This window comes from Muscardinus avellanarius (genome assembly GCF_963383645.1).
Source record: "Muscardinus avellanarius genome assembly, chromosome: 12".
Classification (NCBI taxonomy): domain Eukaryota; kingdom Metazoa; phylum Chordata; class Mammalia; order Rodentia; family Gliridae; genus Muscardinus; species Muscardinus avellanarius.
The window spans coordinates 49,357,630-49,378,506 of record NC_137798.1 but is presented as its reverse complement, the minus strand read 5'-3'; positions in this window follow the sequence as shown (position 1 = coordinate 49,378,506).

Below are 20,877 nucleotides of genomic sequence, written 5' to 3'. Positions count from 1 at the left end.
GACATATTATATCTTTTTGAGATGATTTTCTTTAACTAGTAAATTTGTTTTCTGGTTTGTTAATTTCTTTGTATGTGAAGTTTTTTTTTTTTAACCAGAACCCTTCTAGATAACAGAATCCACAAATGCACAAGTCCCTCATATAAAGTGGCATAGCATTTGAGTATAACTTATACAATACTCTCATATACTTTAAGGCATTTTGAGATTACTTATAATACCTAATAAAATGTAAATGTTATATAAATAGTTGTTATACTGTATTGTTTAGGGAACAGTGCCAATAAAAAATGTCCATACACATTCAGTACAGGTACATTTTTTCCTTAATAATTTTTATTTGTGGTTGGTGGAAATGGAGGATGTGAAACCCAAGGATATAGTAGCTGTCTACATATTTAACCATTGTTAGCATGGTGATAGAGAACACAAGTTCTACAACCAATCTCCTGGCTTCAAATTTTTGCTCTGCTGCTTTATAGTTATGTTTTCTTGGCCAAGTTACTTAAATGCTCTCTGTATCCACCACCACTAACTATATAGTAGGAACAATAGATGTACCCACTCAACAGAATGTTATGAGAATTAATGCCTCTAAAGTGCTTAGATAACTGCCTGGCAAATAGCAAGTATTCAATAAATTAGTAATTTGCATTATTTCATTTTGTCATCACATTAGTACTCCAAGGTATTATATACTCCTACTTTACAGGTAATCATGCTGAGTCTTACATTCCTTAAGTTTTTTTTTAATTTTTTATTGGTGTATTATATTCATACATCATATTGGGGTAAAAAACTTGTGTGTACATACATGAACACATCCCTGATTTAACCTCTACCCAATTCCCACCCCATTTCCTCCCTGTCCCTCCTTCCCTTGCTTGGCTTAGTGGTTGACTTCAATATGTTTAAGTACATTGTGTGTTTTAGAGATTTTCCTTCTTCCCCCCTCCTTTCTCCTCCTTTAGGTTTCCTTGTTTGCTCCTCTATAGGATTTCCTTTTTCATCTAGAGTTCCTCCTATGACCCATTTCTCCCTAACTCTCACATAATAGGGAAAGCATCTGCTTTCTTATTTTTTGTGACTGACTAATCTCACTTAGCATAATGTCCTCCAGTTCCATCCATTTCCCTGAAAATGATGTAATTGATTTTTTTTAATGACTGGGTAAAATTCCATTGTGTACATACCCCACAGTTTTGTGATCCATTCATCTGTTGATGGACATCTTGGCTGGTTCCATAGTTTGGCTATGATGAATTGTGCAGCCATAAACATAAATACACGTGCATTAGTTTGGTAGTTTGGTTTCCTATCTTTTGGGTAGGTACACAGAAGTGGTATTGCTGGATCAAATGGTAGATTTGTTCCCATTCTTCTGAGGATTCTCCATACTGTTTTCCAAAGTGGTTGCACTAATTTGCAATCCCACCAACAATATCTTAGGGTCCCCACTTCTCCACATCCTTGCCAGCATCTGTTGTTGTTTGTGTTTTGAATGATTGCCATTCTAGTTGGAGTTAGGTGAAATCTCAGGGTAGTTTTTATTTGCATCTCTCTGATTGCCAGTGATGTTGAGCATTTTTTCATGCATTTATTGGCCATTTGAATTTCTTCTTTTGTGAAGTGTCTATTTAGTTCATTTGCCCATTTTGTTATTGGGTGCTATGTTTTCTTAGTGTTGAGTTTCTTGAGTTCTCTGTATATTCTAGATATTAGTCCTCTATCGGAGGTGTAGGTGGCAAAAATCTTCTCCCATTCTTTTGGCTCTCAGTTGAGGTTCTTGATAGTTTCCTTTGCTGAACAGAAGCTCTTCAGTTTCATGCAATCCCATGTATTGATTTACCTTTTAATTTGTTGTGCCTTTGGGGTCTTGTTGAGAAAGATTTTATCTGTGCCTATGTGTTGCAGTGTTGGACCTATGCCCTCTTCAAGGAGCTTCAAGGTATCTGGTTTGATTTCCAAGTCTTTGATCCATCTTGAATTGACTTTTGTACAGGGTGAGAAAGTGGGATTAATTTCCAATTTTCTGCATATGGTTAACCAGTTTTGACAACACCATTTGTTGAACAGGCTATCTGTTTTTCAGTGTATGTTTTTGGCCCCTTTGTCAAAAATCAGTTGGCTGAAAGCATGTGGACTTGTTTCTGGGTCTTCTATTCTGCTCCATTGGTCTATGTATCTGCTTTTTTTTTTTTTTTTGCCAGTACCATGCTGTTTTTATTACATTGGCTTTGTAGCATAGTTTAAAGTCAGGTATTGTGATACCCCCTGCATCGTTTTTGTTGCTGAGAACTACCTTGGCTATTCTGGGCTTTTTGTAATTCCAGATAAATTTAGGGACTGATTTTTCTATGTCTGTGAGGAATGATCTTGGTAGTTTAATGGGCATTGTGTTGAATCTGTAGATCACTTTTGGAAGGATGGCCATTTTAATGATATTTATTCTGCCAATCCATGAACATGGAAGATCCTTCCATCTTCTAAGATCTTCTTTGATTTCTTTTTTCAGTGTTTTATAACTTTCTTTGTACAGATCTTTTACCTCCTTGGTCAAGTTTATTCCTAAGTATTTTATTTTTTTTGTGGGAGATCCTGAGTGGAAGTGTGTATATGAAGTTTTAATCATCAACTTAAGCCTTAATCTTTGTCAGTAATTTACTTTTTCTAATGCCAATAATTTTTTATTTCTACTGTATCTCGTTTATTTTATTCTTTGATAATGTTATATTGAATTTTCATATGATTTTTAGTTTCTTGTTTTTCTGTCAATTATTTTAGCAACCCATATTTGCATTTTATATACTAAATTTATGTTTTTGCTAAATTCATTAGTTCTATATATATTTCTATAAGTTATATTATGCTTATTTCTGTATTATTTGCTTGGCTTTTTCACTCTATGGTTTTTTTTCCTCTAAAATATTGTCTCTATATTTCTAGAGAAAGAAATATCTCCTAATTTATATGTAACAAATTAACTACTGGAAAGACTGATTCTGTCTCACAATTCTAAATGATGAAAAGCTTAAGATATTATCTAGACTTTTCTGTTGTAACTTTATTTGTACTTTGGATTATTAGTTATAAAAATTGAGGTATTGGTGTAGAATATCTGGATAAAACAATAATCTAGAAGATATAAGGAAAACCTGAAACATCATCATCTCCACCATAGTTATAATTTTTGAGCTATATTACTATTATCTATTATTTTTGGAAGTAATATAAAATATATATTAAAGTATAAATTGCAATGAGAAATAATATTTTAGTCAAAAATATTCATATCTAATTTTAATGGTAAAAACATGTATAGGCAAATATGCTATTATTCTTTTAGACTTTCTTGTCAGAAACTATAAATATAGTATAGATCACTAAAATTAGTAGCAAATTTGGAAGTATATGTTATACATTTCAATTTTTTTGTCTGTAAATATAAACCATTCACTATTATAGCAAGAAAATTGCTTTATAAGTGGACTCTCATTCAGACATCTCTCCTGTCTTTGTTTGTATGACACTTCTCAATTACCTACTAGGAACAATGGTCATTGCTACAATTTCAAAAATGAAACCTTTAATTTTAGTCATGATAGATTTTGCACTTAGATTCTAAATTTAATTATGGAAAAATAGCCCTTGTAGCATTTTGTTGAATAATTGCTTTAATGCTTTATTTGTTCTAAAATATCCACTTTACATAAAAACAAAATTAAATGCTCTTTAGGGCATATTTTTCTTTTTAAAACCTATCTGGAAATTATTTTAGAAGTACTTTAGTTCTTATATCTAAAGAACCAGTTCTCAAATAGTTTCTGAAATGCCAGTGGATATAAAAAGAGCATCACACTGAGGCTGGTTGCTGAGACTTTCAGCCGTGTATGCCCAGGGCTCTTACACAGTTCTGATCAGACTATGATCTTCTTCTACTGTTCTTAAAAGACTGGAGGACTATTCATTCTGGATACCTATGAATGCCTTGCTTAGTCTTTATATTCATGTATACTTGACCACAAACAATGCCTGGTGGTCATTTGCAAGCAGCTGAACTCCAACAATCTGATTGTTCTTCTGAGGTAGTTGCCAATTAGACTTCATGATATTAAAAGTAGCTAGTGTGATTTTTGATAAAGCAGCTTTATATTAATTTATTTGTAATTTTTAATTTATTATTTTGGTTGTATTAGATTCTCCTCCCATCTTCAGTTTTACAAATGGCAAATTGTAAGGAAGAATTATGTGGAAAGTTTATGCACAAAGTCAGGAACTTTGAAACTCCCCCTCCCTCCATAGATTATATCAAATGTATCTCAATATTCCTTTTGCAGCTGAAGTCTCTAATACAACACTCAGCCTAAAGAAAAAAAAAAAAAAAAAACAGCTGACACATGAGCAGAAAAACCACTGAGCTGAGTAGCTCAGAAGAATCATCAGCCTAAACTTCCCCCTTGATGGTACTAAGTCCACCCTGGGTTGCGATTTAGCTGAATTGCCTGTGCAATGTGGTTTTCTTCTGTCTGGAACAATTCATTCTCTTTATGAGAAAGGGGAAAAAATGTCCAAAATCCATTGTCTCCAATTTATGTGATTAATTGGCATTAGTCAATATGTGCAAGCATATAGGAGAAAGGCAGATTGGAGGAGTCTCCTGGAGAGGGAATCCTGAGTATGAGCCCTCAGGTTTAGCTCAGCAATTAGTCAAAAGCTCTTAACTTCCCACAAAGGCAAGGAAACAGAGTGAAAGATCAGTAAACATGACATTGGAATGCCTTTTACCAACCCCAGGACAAGTATGAAATAGTTGTCTTCCGTCAATATACAATTTTAGGTTTATTTTTCTAATTGTGATCTCAATATCTTTTCTTTAATGAAGGAAAAATACATTTCACCCAAAATATTTTTTTTTTGTTTTTATTCCTCTTGGTTGTGGTAGTAGTTTTGTTTTGTTTCTAAATAAAGTTATTGTTATATCTCCATTTGATTATAACTTTCTAGAAAAATAGCAAGACCACGAATCAGCAAGAATGATTAGTACCCTACAGTGACCAGGAGTAAAATGTTGCTTTTTCTTGGCCTATCACAAAATTTTTCTTTGAGTGTTGCATGCTCCAGTGGTATAGAAGAAGCAAATCTGAGTCACAGTGGGGACTCAAAGGGTGTTGACAGTGCATTGAAATTTAATTTTCTTCACCTCACGGTATTTGTATATCCCATTGTATCCTAAGGGTCTTTTTAATTATAGCCTTATTTCATTCATGAAATTTGCCCAGGTGAAGCTAATATTAATGGTTAAGACTGCTGAATTTCTCCCACAATATCATTTTTTTCCAAAAGATTTCTGCACATTTAGGCCTTCACATGTGCTGCTTCCCCAGCTGTACAATGAAGTAATACTCTCTAGTTAGCTGGCTCCTCTCCTCACATAGCTCAGTGTAAGAAGCCCATCAGCTTTCTCACCACAAGGAATTAGTCATTTATGCTGACTCTCCAATATGACACTCGGGGCCTATTCAACTCTAGTAGTGTTATTGAAACTTCAGCTATAAAACTTAAATTCCAAAAATCTAATGGCCTCATTTTCCCTCACACCATGGGCTTTATTGGATATGTCTTTCAAGACAAATGATCTTCTCCATATGAAGCATGTTGGGGAGAGGATCAAATGCAAAGGTTTTTTTTTTTTTTTTTTTACCTCTGGTTTGAGACTTTTATTTTTTTAAACAAATTTTTTTATTGAACATAGATGGTATACATTTAAACTATATTTGGTGCCCTCTCCCCCCCACCCCCATTTTCCCTTCCCCCCTTAATCAAGATCAGCCTTCCTCCTCTCCTATCTTTCCATTCAAACTTTGCTGATATTTCCCCTCCATTATCTGGAGTCCCTTGTAATTGTCCTACATCCTATTTTTTAAGTAACTTTTAGAAAATATAGTCAGCATCTTTGTTGAAACTTACAGCTCTCTGTTAGAAATATGTACTTGCCAATTTTGCTAATTATCTTTATGTACTTCCCTGGCAAATTACATTCCACTTCTTTTTTTTAAGTCCACAATAATAGCAAAATTATATATTGGATAGGATACACATATTTGTTAGGAGTCATCTTAAGTTAATAGTTTTATTTGTGTAATATATGTATCTATTAATATAAAAGTCTAAATCTATCAGCATATAAAATCCATCTCTGTGTAGATATATAATTGTGGAAGATTATTTTGATGGGGTTACTCTGATTAAATTAGTTTGGAACTAGTACTAAAAATAGTTAAATGTTGGTTGGGATAATTCTCAGCAACATCTCATAGTAGATACCTGTTATCTAATTGACAGATTTTATTTCTTTTCTGTCCTTGATTCTGTGCTTGGCTAAAATATTAATAAGTATGCCAGGATGCATAGAAAATTGAGATCAAATGAGGAATTCTTTAGCTTTATAGACAATTTTATTTTGATAGAAACTTGCCCCCTACTAAATATGGACATATTACAGAGAGACTAAAACATCTCTGTTTGTCTCATGCTTGGCATTAAGACCTGAAACCAAATAAGCAGCTCATTAATTTTCTATCATGAAAGTAATTACAAATTTATTACTTTCATAATGTATGTGTAGAAAACATCTTTGAATTCTTATGTTAATCCAGTTATGCCAGGCATTCGCCTAAAAATGACCACAGATGTGTTACAGTGATCATACGAACAGTGATCAGAAATATCCATAGTACTCTGAGAGATGAATTTCACAAGTTTCTTCTAATTTTTATCACTCAGTATTTATAAGTACAAATAATTCACAATAATAATTATAATATATATTAAGTATAGAAAATCAGATTAATTCAAAGCAACATTATGTCTATTGTCAAAATAAATGTGCTAATTAAGACCAAAGGCACTACTGATAAATATGTAGAAAAAAACTAAGTGTAATTAAATATGAACAGATAATTAGATAACAATTTAAAAGAATATCTTTGTGATAGTGCTCTTTGTCACTAATATTTTATGTCAAAAATCTCATACATAAATAATCATGAGGGAATAAAATGAAATATTTTGTTTTTTATAAAGGATAAATTTTTGTAATTAGCAATATAATTTTGTTAATATTCTTGTGCAGTAAATTGTTCCACATTTTCATGATTTTAAAAATCATTAAAAATAAAATATGATTGGTAACTGGTTGATCTGGAAATGGTACAAATTGGCTTAAAATTTCTGATGAAAAAAGACTACTAAATGTTTAACACACATTCACATGCTTTCTGTTAAGCTCAATATAGAATGTATTTCAAATGTATTTTTTTAAAAAAATAATTAGCAAACCAGTTATGATATAACATCTTTTGAAAAAAATTGTATTAACAAGAGTGATATTTTCTATTGCTTTAAATAGAAAAAATGACAGTATTGATAAGGATCTAAAGCAAAAATTTTTAACATTAATCACACATTGAATTTGTAATCACAATCTAAAAGTACCTATGTAAATTTGTTTTTTAAATTTTCTTTTGTGGTACTGGGGATGGAACCCAGTGGCTTTCTACCTCTGGGGTACTAGTCCAGATCTATTTTTATATGTTATTTGCAAACAGTGTCTCATTACATTGCTGAGAGCATCACTAAGTAGCTGAGGTTGGGTTTGAACCTGTGTGATTCCTGTCTCATCTTCCCAAGTACTGGGATTATAAGCATTTGCCACCATGCCCGGCTTGTCAATTCTGCAAAACAGAGGAATTAATTTTCCATTTCTTCACAGTTTACTTAATATTGTACAATTAGAAGAAGAAATTTGGCATAGGGTAAAGAAATAGAGGATAGGTAACATTAGAAAAATAATAAGTTTTGGTGTTAAATAACCCAAAGTGACTACAGTGTACAATAACCTACTTTATATTTCATGAGTCACTACAAAAGAGGAGATTAAAAGTTCCAAACACAAAGTAATAAAATGTACATATTAATTACTCTAACATACATATTGCATACATATATTGAAATATCATCCCACAGAGTATACAAAGAAGTGGGATTCCTAAGCAAAATTTTATATTCAATTAAAAAGGTGAAAATAGATATAGATTTACAAAATATAACAAAGTTGAAAAGTTTCACATTTCCTTCACCCAGTATCCTTCAATGATTAAAAAGTACAATAATATTTTTACTATTTTGAGTATTTTATACTAAAAAGTATAAAAAGTTTATCAAAAGCAGAAGATGGGCATTTTTATGTGTGATACATCTATACCATTTTATCTTATGTATAAATTTTTATAATCCCCACTGCCATCATAATGTAGAACTATTCCATAAGCCCTAAGACCCTAACACCTGACATTGCTACCTTATTTCTGTGAGAGCTTGGGGGGGCATTCTAAATCGAAACCATTACACTCTGCCTCTAGCCCCCTAGACTTCCTGGTCATAACACAATGCAGAATGCATTTAGTTAATCTCCAAGTGTTCCCATCACTCAAAAGTCACAAAGTCAAAAGTCTCCCCTGAGATCCAAGGTAAACTCAGCCCTGAGCCCCTATAAAAACAAAAAGTAAATTACATGCATTCAATGAATAACATCTCAGAGCAAAGATTTACATTCCAAAAGAGAAGAATAAGGCCATAGAAAAAAGAAATGGTACATAAACAAGATTGAAATCCAGTAAGTCAAGTATTTAATCCTGTAGCTACACTTTTGGCATCCTGGACACATGGTGGTGAGATGCAATATACAAAAGGGGCTTGGGCAGCCCTGCCCCTACAGTCTGGTTGATTGCAATGTGTGGCCTACTGGCTTTTTTAGCCTGTCTCCATAACTCACAGCTTGCAGCCTTTCTTACAGTTGGTCAATGTTTCTGGAATTTATAAATCTCATAGATTTTTCTTGAAAATTTGCCTTTACCCCCCAGCTTCGCAATTGGCACATTTGGGCATGTTTACAGGGATTCCAACCCTGCCACATGTCACTTGGCTTTCTAGGTCTTCCTTTGAAATCTTAGCAAAGTCAGAATTATGCTAACACCAGGATCTACTGCTAGCAGAAAGAGTAGTCATGCCCTCTTTAATAATTTATGCTGGGCCTTTTTCAGTCGCAGCTGTGGAGCACCTCAATCTGAGCCATAGTTGGGCCTGACTCCATAGAAGCCATAGCTGAATCCGTTTTCATTTTGGCAGTGACTGGCCCTGCCTCCATCTTGACTGGCACTTCTTCCTCCTTTTCATCCATCTTACTTTCTTCTACAACATAATTTCTCTGGGCACAAGCTTTATACATTTCTTTCCATCTAAACTGCAAATCTATAAAGTCTCTCAGTTTTACCTGCCACTACCAAAATTTGATGTACAATTCACTGAATGTGGAAATCAATATTCATAATGCGGTTTGGATACTTTGATATTTTAAATTTCTTCCACCAGCTTAATTATCCCATCATCTTTAAATTTTCCCTTACACAAAGTTTCAGGACACGAACAAAATATTAATTTTTTTCTTTCTTTCCAGAATGTAACATATGTAGCCTCTGTTATAATTTCCTTTGGGATCCTCTTTGCCCTCTAAAATCTCCTGACACACTTTACCATTTGCCTTTCTATCCACATTCTGGCTATTCAAATTTTTTCTCACAAAACACATGGTCTGACTGAGATATAGCAGTGTCCCCACTCCTGGTACCAATTTTTGTCTCCGTCAATATTCTCACTGCCATAAATTAAAATAACTGAACACACAATATAGATAAAAGATAATTTATTATTTACTTACAGTTTTAGAGATGTCTGCAGAAAATGGGTCATAACAGTGGAAGGCAAAGAAAGATGGAGTATATATAATGTTTCTAACATTACAGAAACCAGAAACAAGAGAGAACTGGGGAAGAGATAATCCCCAATCCTGAGGCTCCTTAGCAACTAAACCCTGTGTTCAACTTTGCTCCCTGTTTCCATGAGGGCTGGGGGACATTCTAAATTCAGACCTTTACATACATATTTTTATTTTATTTTTCCAAAATATTCATCCTTAAAGCATCTTGTACTTCTCTTAAGTTTGCTTAACACTTTTTAAAATTTTTATTTCTAACGATCTATCCAATTATTCTAAAAAAAAAAGGAACAAGAAATAGCAACTAATTTTTATGTCGGTGCTCCCCAATATACCCATATCTGATCTTTATAAAAAGCTTGAGAATGCCTTTTAATAGTAGAATTGGAGTTTAAAAAGTTTAATTATATGTGAAAAGTAAAGTGAGAAGTTGGAAAGAAGAGATTTATGTAGCATTCCCATGCACTAGAGTTAATTTCTGTCACAGTCTATGACAGGGATACTGTTCAGTACTTTTATAATATTAGTGTCTTACAGCATAAAATCAATTTTCTAGGTGTTGAAACTAATGCATGAAAATCAAGGTAATAATGAACTAATATAATCAAGACATATCCTGTACTTTTCAGATATTTCCTAACTCTCAAGAGATGTAGATAAATTGGGATGTACTTTATTATTTTAGGGTTTTGAAAAAATTATTTCTTTTTAAAAAATTGGGCTAGAAGAGACATGACTCTTTCAAGAAGAAAATAATATACTCCTTTGTTATTTTTTGAAAGGTCATTTACCAAATTGAATAATGAAAGACACAATTCAAAGATTTTTAAAAATTTTTTCACAGTAAAAGAATTTTGAATCATTACTTTCATTTATTTTGAAAGTAAAATATATTATGAAATAAAGAGCAAGTTATTCCTCTCATTGTGTCCAATATAAAAGTAGGTCTAAGTGTCATATGATTCTCTTTTACTCATTCCTATTACTACAATTTACTCTTACCTCATTATTTTAATTACTATTACTATGTCATTTTTGTTTCTATTTAAGTGCAGAAAAGAACAAAAAGAGATTTCTATTTATCTTTTTATTTTGGAAACAAATTATATTTTAGAGTACTGACTAGCCAAATGTATTGAAATATTATGTAGTGTGTGTGTGTGTGTGTGTGTGTGTGTGTGTGTGTGTGTGTGTTTTCCTGGGGATTGAACCCAGGGATATTCAACCTCTGAGATACATCCCCATTTCTATTTTACTTTTTATTAGAAAAAGGTATCTCATTAAGTTGCTAAGGGTCTTGCTAAGTTGCTAAGGGTGGCTTTGAACAAGCAATCCTTCTATCTCAGCCTCCCCAATACTTAGGATAGCAGGCATGTACCACCCTGTCCAGTCATCATGTATATTAATAAATAAATTACTGTGAATAATTTGTAATGATTTTCTATGATTTTTTTTAAACAAACAGGTTTTCAATGACCCAACTTACATGTATGTAATTTTACATAAACAAGATAGCCATGAAACACAATTCTGGTAATTTCACTGTTAGATAAAATAAAGGTGTTTATTTCATTTTACACTCTCATCTGTAGTCCATGAAGCTACCCTTTATATACAGCCCTGATAATTGAGTTTGTTGTAAGCCTTTTGAGCTAATGCCAGTGTTACATATAAAAAGGCTTTGTAGTATAGCTTTGTTTCAATTTTATTTTGTATAACTAGTATCATAAATTCATATATGTAATAAGTATTTTTACCTAGTTTATTTTTATTTTGACCTTTTAAAAATTTTTGTTATGGTTTGAAAATTTTTTGTGTGTGATACTGGGGTTCCTGGAAGCCCTTCTACCTCTGGGCTACACTCCCAGACCTATTTTATACTTTTTTATTTTTAGAAACAGGGTCTCTTAAGCCAGGGCGTCTAGCTTCGAACCTGTGCATTCCTCCTGTCTCCGCCTCCCAAGAGCGGGGATTACAAGCGTGCGCCACCACACCCGGCTATGGTTTGGATTTAAAAAGTCTCCCCAAACCTTATGTGTGGGCAATATGGCCAGGTTTGAAAGAAGGACATACCTGGAAGAGGTGGTTAGTGGGAGCATGACCCTACGGATGATATTTGTCTTTTGATCCCACCTCTGACTTTCTCTGCTCCTTGCCACCTCAGAAGTGAGCAAGGTTTTCTCTTCTTCTCTTTCTTCAATATGGCTGATTATGAGCTGACCTCTGAAACTATGAGCCCCCCCAATAAACTTTCCTTACTCTAAATTGTCTTGTCAGGTATTTGATCTCAGTGATGAAAAAGCTCACTGAAACACTCCTCATTTGGAAGCTTCTTCTTATAGTTTAATTTCTCAATCTCTTTGAAATGGGTTTCAGTAATTTAATCATTGATAAAATAGTTTTTAATGCTAATGACATAAATAAAGCATCTCTTAACTCCAGAGCAGTTATCACTTTCAAATATACAATACATTTTCTACATTCATTTTCTTAACTCATCAAAATATCATAAACACAGGATTTTTTCTACTTCTATATCTTCTTCATCTATAAAATTACTTAGAATGGTGTTTTATAAATAAGTAGTAAATGGATGCACATTGGCTTTCTAGATTCGAACCTGTTAAAGAGTACTCAAATAATATATTGGAAGTAGATTAAAATTAGAAGGCCAGTTTGGTACTGTTGTAATAGTCTTTTGTCATTGGGTCTTCCAGATGAAAAATAACTAGGAAGGTGTTCTAATTAAAGAACAATGAATACAAGTAATTTAGGAGATATGTATACATATGCAAATATCAGTCTATATATACCTATAAGTCTATGAAAATATATCGTATCATAAACATGTCTTAGAAGGAAATAAAAATTCATAATTCTGTCTTTGAAAGATAACCAAGGTTTATTTCTATAATTTATATCTATAACATATTTCTCTGAGTTCTCTAGAGAGTAGACATTTAAATTACTAACAGAAGCCATTTAAAGGAACTAATTTTTCATCATTGACTCTCCCTATGCAATATAACCTTAAGTTCATTGTAAAACCTTTGACACCTTAAGAGCACCTTAGGGATTAAAGAATAAAGAACAAATGACATTAAAAATTCAAAGAATAATTTATATTCCTTAAAAAAAGAAGGTGAAGGCTTACACTTCATGTTCCCTAAAAGGATAGAAAAGTATTTGGAAAAAATCAAGCTAGAAATATAAATTTAAAGGAGTTTAATGTTTAAAATATAGAAATACTGGGCTTGATATGGGTAGAAAGTAAAATCTTTATTTGTGTGTTATCTATTGGGAAGACCACGATTAAGTAAAATATTATGTTAATGGTAATTTTAGGCTCTTTTTTGCAATCTACTCTAGAAAATAACTGAAAAAAGATGATGCCCCCCAAAAGAAAAGTATGTTCCTCATCATTGTAGAAATGTTGCTGAGAAGCTGCCAATGTATGGAACATCTTTTAACTTTTATCTAAGCAATTCATGCTCTTTACATGGAAAGACACAAAACAAAATAAAAAAAAATCATGATTGAATTTCTGTTGACACCACTGTTAACTTAGCAATAATCTTATTTAGAAATAGAGTCACTGCAGGTACAAGTGTAAGAAAAGGCCATACTGGAGTATTATCAGCACCTTAACCAATATTCCTTTTTTAAAAAAATCCAAAATAGACTTTCATAAAGGAAAGATAGTTTTGTAAGATGCAGAAGATTTAGGAAGCTTAGTTCATTTTGATATTTCAGGGGTATTCAGAATTGAATATAAAGAGATAAACTGATTAAAGTCAGATGATCAGGCATATAAGTCCAATCTATTCCCTTTAAACTTTCTTTTAAAATATAACATGTTTATTTCTAACAAAAGACTACAACAATATGTAAATGCAGTTGGTTGTTAATTAATAACACCCTTTTTTATTCTTGGTATAAATTAGGCTTGTGACAAACAGTTTTGATCCTTTATAAAAACTGATTTTGAAATAAATGATTGAATAAATCATTATTCTATATTGCCTTAGTCCTCTTTGTGCTCCTATAACAGGATACCTGAGACTAGGCAATTTATAAATAATTCAGATTTATTTCTTATGTTTGCAGAGGCTGGGGAGTCTGAAGGGCAAGAGAGAGAGAGAGAGAGAGAGAGAGAGAGAGAGAGAGAGAGAGCGCGCGAGCGTGAGCGAGCATTAGAGGGGCTGATCTCATCCTTTATAGGGAAATCACTCCCACAATAATGTCATTAATCCATTTATGAAGGCAGAGTCCTCATGACCAAACCACCTCTTAAAGGTACTACTTTTCAACATTGTTACATATTGGGGATTAGTTTTTAATACATGAAGTTTGGGGACCCATTCAATCCATAGTACATATTAAATATCAATAATGTTACTACACTTATAGATAAGCAAAAGTTGTCCCAACTGCCTTTGTCCCTGGCTCTTCTGTATGGAAACAAGCTATTATTAATCTTTTCTAAAAATCAATTGATTATTAAGAAACATTAAAATATACACTGGCTTTGACCAGAATTAATATTATATTGATAAGAAATTTTCTACCACCTTAGTAGCTATTTTTAAAATATTTTACATGTCAAATCATTTAATCCTAACTATAGTTCTCTGAGAAAATGACATTAGTATTCACCTTTACAGATACAGAAACTGAAGCACAGCCAGGAAAGTTAAAGAGATAAATAATTAAAATAAAATATGATATAGTATAGTACTTTCAGTATAGGTAAATAAATAGTATTCTTTGATCATGCTGGGGATAGAAATCGATTTGACCTAAGAAGGTAGAAAATTAATTCAAAATGTTGGCAGTATTTGAGTTAGGCTTTGACATGAAAGTTGGAATTTTACAAGGGGAAAAATTTGCCAGAGGGAAAAAAATACAAGATGACCAAGAATAGCTCATCTGTTCAAGTCAAAGCATTTTCAGCATAAAAAAGCAAAAACTTACTAAAGCTATCTTAGGAAGAAGAAAAAAAGGTTATTTTTAAAATTCACAAAAATTTCAGTTAAAATGAAATCTGTACACTGTCATAAGTATATCAAGGCTCGCGGGGCTGAGCAGGAAGGTAGAGTGCCGATGGCTTGAAAATACACACACACACACACACACACACACACACACACACACACACACACACACACGAGCCGGGAGTCAAGTCAAGCAAGATCTCATTTATTCCTCTCCAAGCAATCATATATACAGCACAAAACCACAAGGGGAATTCCCATGGGAAACAGCCCAGCCTGTCGGGATAAAGATCACTAGCACATAGTTCACAGCCAATCCCAGGCCAGTACATGAGCCATTCATGTGTGCAGAAGTTCCTTTAAAGGTAAAAAGGGGAGCCATGCGTGGTGGCACACGCTTGTAATCCCCACGCTTGGGAGGCAGAGACAGGAGGATAGTGCAGGTTCGAAGCCAGCCGCGCGGACTGGCTTTGGAGACCCTGTTTCCAAAATGAAAATGTAAAAATAGGTCTGGGAGTGTAGCCCAGAGGTAGAAGGGCTTCCAGGAACCCCAGTACCACCAAAAAAAAAAAAAAAAAAAAAAAAAAAAAAAGGTAAAAAGGTAAAAACTGCTCAGTCTCCCCACCCATAAAGAATGGGAAACCACGCCTTCGTAGCTTCCTCCAGGCGCCATCCTTTTCTGCTGAATCATTTTACTTTTTACCTAAAGCTTTGCCTTAGGCTGCAGGCTGCTCAGGCCAGGCGAGTGAGGCTGCATCTCCTTAGGCGCTATATGGACACACCCCATCAAAGGCTATTAATCTCTCGTCTCAGCCTTTCTGTGTTTGTTTATCTGTGTCTTTGTCAGTATCATCAGTGATGACTAAGTTTTTTATTCTGAGTCTGAATATCTTCCTTTTTCTCTCTCCTGGATGCCTTTCTTTTTGAGTTTATTCTCTGTAGACAGGTAAATGATGGCTTTCCAGCCCCAGAATCTACATGACTCCTTAAATGAGTTTAACATATATTACTTTATCTATCCCCAGTGTACAAATTTCAGGTTCTTTGTAGAGAAATCTGATTGGTCTAGCTCATGTCTTACATGCCAGAGTATACAAGTTATCTCAGGCCCATCTGGTTGTAGCCAGGAGAATGAACACCCCCCATTCAATTATTAGGCTATAAAGAGACATTTGTGAACTAAAGTCTAGTGGATAACAATATGAGATAATTGGTTCAGTGTGGCTGACATAGCATACATTTGCTATCTTGCAGTAGGTAAAGCAGAATTGCAGAGGGTCTTCTGTGTCTTTTGCTGACATTGATATTTGATCTCTAGCAATTAGGAGGCTCTAATTTTTTGAAGTTTTTAATTTTTTTTTCTTTTTTTTTGTGGTACTGGGGTTCCTGGAAGCCCTTCTACCTCCGGGCTACACTCCCAGACCTATTTTTACATTTTATATTTGGAAACAGGGTCTCCTAAGCCAGCGCGCGCGGCTGGCTTTGAACCTGCGTGATTCTCCTGTCTCTGCCTCCAAAGCGCGGGGATTACAAGCGTGCGCCACCATGCCCGGCTTTAATTTTTATAATTATATAAGTTCTCATAAATGATACTTCTCAACGTATCATTTATGAGATTATAATTAGAGGAGAACTATCAAGATAGAGGGAGATGGCAGGAAATAGTACTGTAATATGGGCTACAGATGAGGAGCAAATAAGCTCAAAATAACAAGCACCAATCCCTAACATTAATAACAAATGAGGATGCTCAGAGTGGCTTTCTGCTTCTGAAATGATATAAAGAACTTCACTTTGTAAAAAAGCAGCCCAAAAGATATGACAATAAGAAAAAAAATGAGAATGAAGAGAAAGATACAAACCAGAATCCAGAAATTGGTGAGTGAGAAAATAAAATGAAAAAGAATAATAGTGTAGTTGTGGTATATTTATGTCAGCTATAATATTTTTCAAATAAAAAAAGTTAAAAGTAAATTCTATGTTCATTCTATACAGCATATTAGTGTAAGTATATCTATCTATCTATCTATAATGACTTTTTATTGATTCTCGTTTTTTCAAACTTTCTGTTTAATTTCACTGGATTTTTAGGGAATTTATCCATGTCTCTTTGAGTGGTTTTATTTTTCTGCTTAACCTTACTTATCCCATAAGATCAGATACTTGCCATCTTATGTAAAAGTCCTTAGGACTCCTACTATTGGGATTTTCATGTGCAAATAGAAATGTAGAACTTTTCTAAAAGTGAGACATATAAAACTTTGGGGTATGAGAGATATATTTGAAGGAAGGTGTTGAAAAAGAGAAAGAAGAGAATATAAATAGAGGCAGAATGGAGAGGGAAAATGGGAAAATTATTTCAGTTGGTCTTTCTGTCCTCATCTCTGGTATTAAGGTTAACACCATTTCCCAGAGGTGTAGAGGAGGCTGCTTTGATTTTAACACAAGGACATCTATGCTTTAAACCTGAGTCTCAATATGGAAAGGTGTTTCAGCTATCTGATATAAAAATATCTGTATACTTGTATTAGCTGCATTTGTGTGTGTGTGTGTGTGTGTGTGTGTGTGTGCGCGCGCGCGCGCATTAGCTTTTCTACATTATAGCCCACAATATGTGAATATATGTGTATGAAGTAGTAGTAGTCTCATAAATGTGCTCTATCTGGTCTCAAAGAAAAATATTTTTGTGTTTATCAAGCATGACTTGTTCTCTGTCATAAGTACAGAGTATCTATGAGAACTCCCCAATATGTTATCTAGTTATACTTTTCCTTATCAGTTTCTTATCTACCAGGATCATAAAATAAATGTTATATTTTGTGCAATGCTTTAAGGTCTAAATAATGTCTACTGTTATGCAGTATTAATTACTTTATATACCACAGCTTTATAATACAGGTAATAATGTCTTTTATTATAAGAGAAGTAAATGTTATTTATCCATTAAAATATAAACAATAATAAATATTGATGAGGATTTACAGAAATAGCAACTATTATACATCATTCGTGGGAGGCTGAATTATTAAAAACAATATGAAGATCAGTATGGAGGTTCCTCAGAAGACTAGGAATAGAACTACAATATTATCCACCTATACCAATATTCAAGATATTTCCAAAAAAAAAAAATAAAATCAGAATTCTATGGTGATTCTTCATACTCATGCTTGTTTGTTTGTTTGTTTGTTGTGGTACTGAATATGGAACCCAGTGGCCTTCTACCTCCATGCTATACCCCCAAACTTATTTATTATTTGCAAACAGAGTCTCTCTAAGTTGATGAAAGCCTCACTAAGATGCTGAGGCTGGCTTCAAACCTGCAATTTTTCAGTCTCATCCTCCCAAGTACTGAGATTACAAGTGTAAGCCGCCCCGCCCAGCTATATCCATGTTTATAGCAGCAGTAGCCAAATTATAGAACCAACTTATGTGCCTATCAACAGCTGAATGGATAAATAAAATGTGGCATGTATACCCAATTGAATTTTGCTCAGACATATGGAGAAAATATGTTATTTTCAGGAAAATGGACAGAACTAGAGAATATTATGCTAAGTGAGATTAGTCAGTCTTGGAAAATCAGGATCCTTCTGTTTTCTTTCATATGGAATTTAGATCAAAATTGGGAAACAAAAAGGAACTTTAGATAACTGAGGAGAGTTACTGGTGGAATAGTGGAAAAGGAGTTGGGGAGGGAGGTGAAGAGGGAAAAAATAAGGCTTGATGAAGGAAACACTTTAAGTGATGCTATGTCTATTTATAAAATTATCACTACTAATCTCATTAAGATATACTAGGAATGCTAGAGTCGCTGCAGAAGAATCTGGAGAGAATCACACCAAGAGTGGTGTGCATGTATGTTTGTATCAAACTGAATCTCACAATGATGTATGATTACAATACATCAGTGAAAGTATATTAAAAAGAAAGATGTAGAAAAAGAGACTCATAGGGAAAAAAGTGAATCTAACCTGAAATTCAAAATATTTAAAACCTCATAAAATTCACATATGAAAAAATTCCTAGAGGTTGGAGTGTGGTTCGGGGTAGAATACTCATTTAGTGAGCCGGAGGCCCTGAGTTCAAACCCTAGCACCACAAAACAAACACAAATAAAAACCTCAATAAACTTAAAAAAATACTAGATTCTTCTGAATACCAATAATATTCTTCTAGTGTCCTACAAAATAATGTGCTGTTTATTCTATGTGTGAGCATGCTTTGTCATTGAAAAACACTGAAGGAAGGATTTTGTGAATGGCCTCTAATATAAAGTTAGATTTTAGTAAAATTTTTAAAGGAAGCAGTCAACCTCAAAGATAATAATCTCTAAATTATACTGGTGAAGAACAAAAGCTGATATCTGTAATTATCTTGAAATAAATGATTTAAAGTAGTATTTAAACAGCCTTGAGCATATGTTCCTTGGTTGTGCTTTTATATACATGGGCCATTTAGATAGATGGGTCTGTAGGGGCTTATATCATGTAGGTAGAAGGTTCGTTAGGGTGTGTGGTGGATATCAGTCATTATTCAAGAAAATGACAAGGAAAATAGATGAGACAGTTAAGGAGTTTAATATTTGTTTTATAGATGGATGAGAATATATCAACATGTAAGGCTCTAATCATTTTGGCCACTCTTAACCTTGCTGGATTTACAGCACTGTGAATGCCTTGACTGGAAATTTCAGTCTGGTATGAATAGCTTGGATCCAGTCATAAGATTAATCTGTGCAATTTGTGCACTAATGGAAGTGTCACTTTAGCAGGTATTTTGATTCAAGTTCAATTTAGTTGTTTTCCTTTTTCTTTTCTTCATCCTTTCTGCCTTTCATTGTTCTAGGCTAAGAGCAACTCCTCTGAAATACACATGAAAAATGAAGATGGACAAGGAAAAGTGATGAAGAAAATACAAATTGGAATCTATGAAAATGTAAATGTTATCTCATAGAGTAGTGTGAACTGACAAGGAGAACTGGTACAGCTCTAAATGCAGGGGGAAGGACTGAAACTGGAAAGGGAAGGGAAAGGCTCACTTACAAGAAAGAATAAAGGGGTAATACTTTAAAATGACAGTGTCAAACTACCATCACAATTTAAAGGAGTTAATGAAAGGCTTAAATAATCCTTTAAGCACTTAATATAGAACTTAGTAAGTGCTCATTAAATGTGAACTATTATTTTTTCAAAGGCTGAATTAGCCTTCATAACACAAATCAAGGAGAAAATCCAATGGTCTTATTTTGTATGTAAGCAGGCATACCTATATAAGGATATTTTCTCCTGTTAGAATCTTTAATTTTGATGAATTGCCTTACTTTGGTCATTCCAATATCAAAAGTTAAATTTAACACACTTTATATATGTCTAATATTATCTTTTATGTTAAGTGGAACACAAGATTGTTGCTCTGAAATATTTTAGATAATATAATAAGTTTGTTTAATAATTGAGCATTAAATAATACATAATCATATTTTTCAGATGAAAAAAAATTATTTCTATGAACCATCTTAATAAAATCCAAATAGATTTCCATCTGCTAGCTGTCGAGGACAAATATTTTTATACATATTGTATTACAGGTTATTAAAAAGACAAAGTGAAATTATAGGACCAAAATAATCAAGTAGCTAGTGTGTTTATAAATATTTTAGTGTTTATAATATTTAAAAATATTAAATAATTTATAAATATTAAAAATTTTAGCTAGGCATGGTGGCACATGCTTGTAATCTCAGCATTTTGGAGGCTGAGACAGGAGGATCACAATTCGCAGACAGCCTCAGGTACTTAGTGAGGCCCTTTGCAACTCAGTGAGACCCTCTTTCAAAATATAGAATAAAAATAGGGCTGGGTTGTAGCTCAGAGATAGAGTGCCTTTGATTTCCATCCCCAGTACCAGAAAAATAAAAATTTAGAGGCAGAGCTGGGCTTGATGGTGCATGCTTGTCATCCTAGTGCTTGGAGGGTGAGATAGGAGGATCACAAGTTTAAAGCCAGTAGCAGCTACTTGGTGAGGCCTTTTGAAACTTAGTGAGACCCT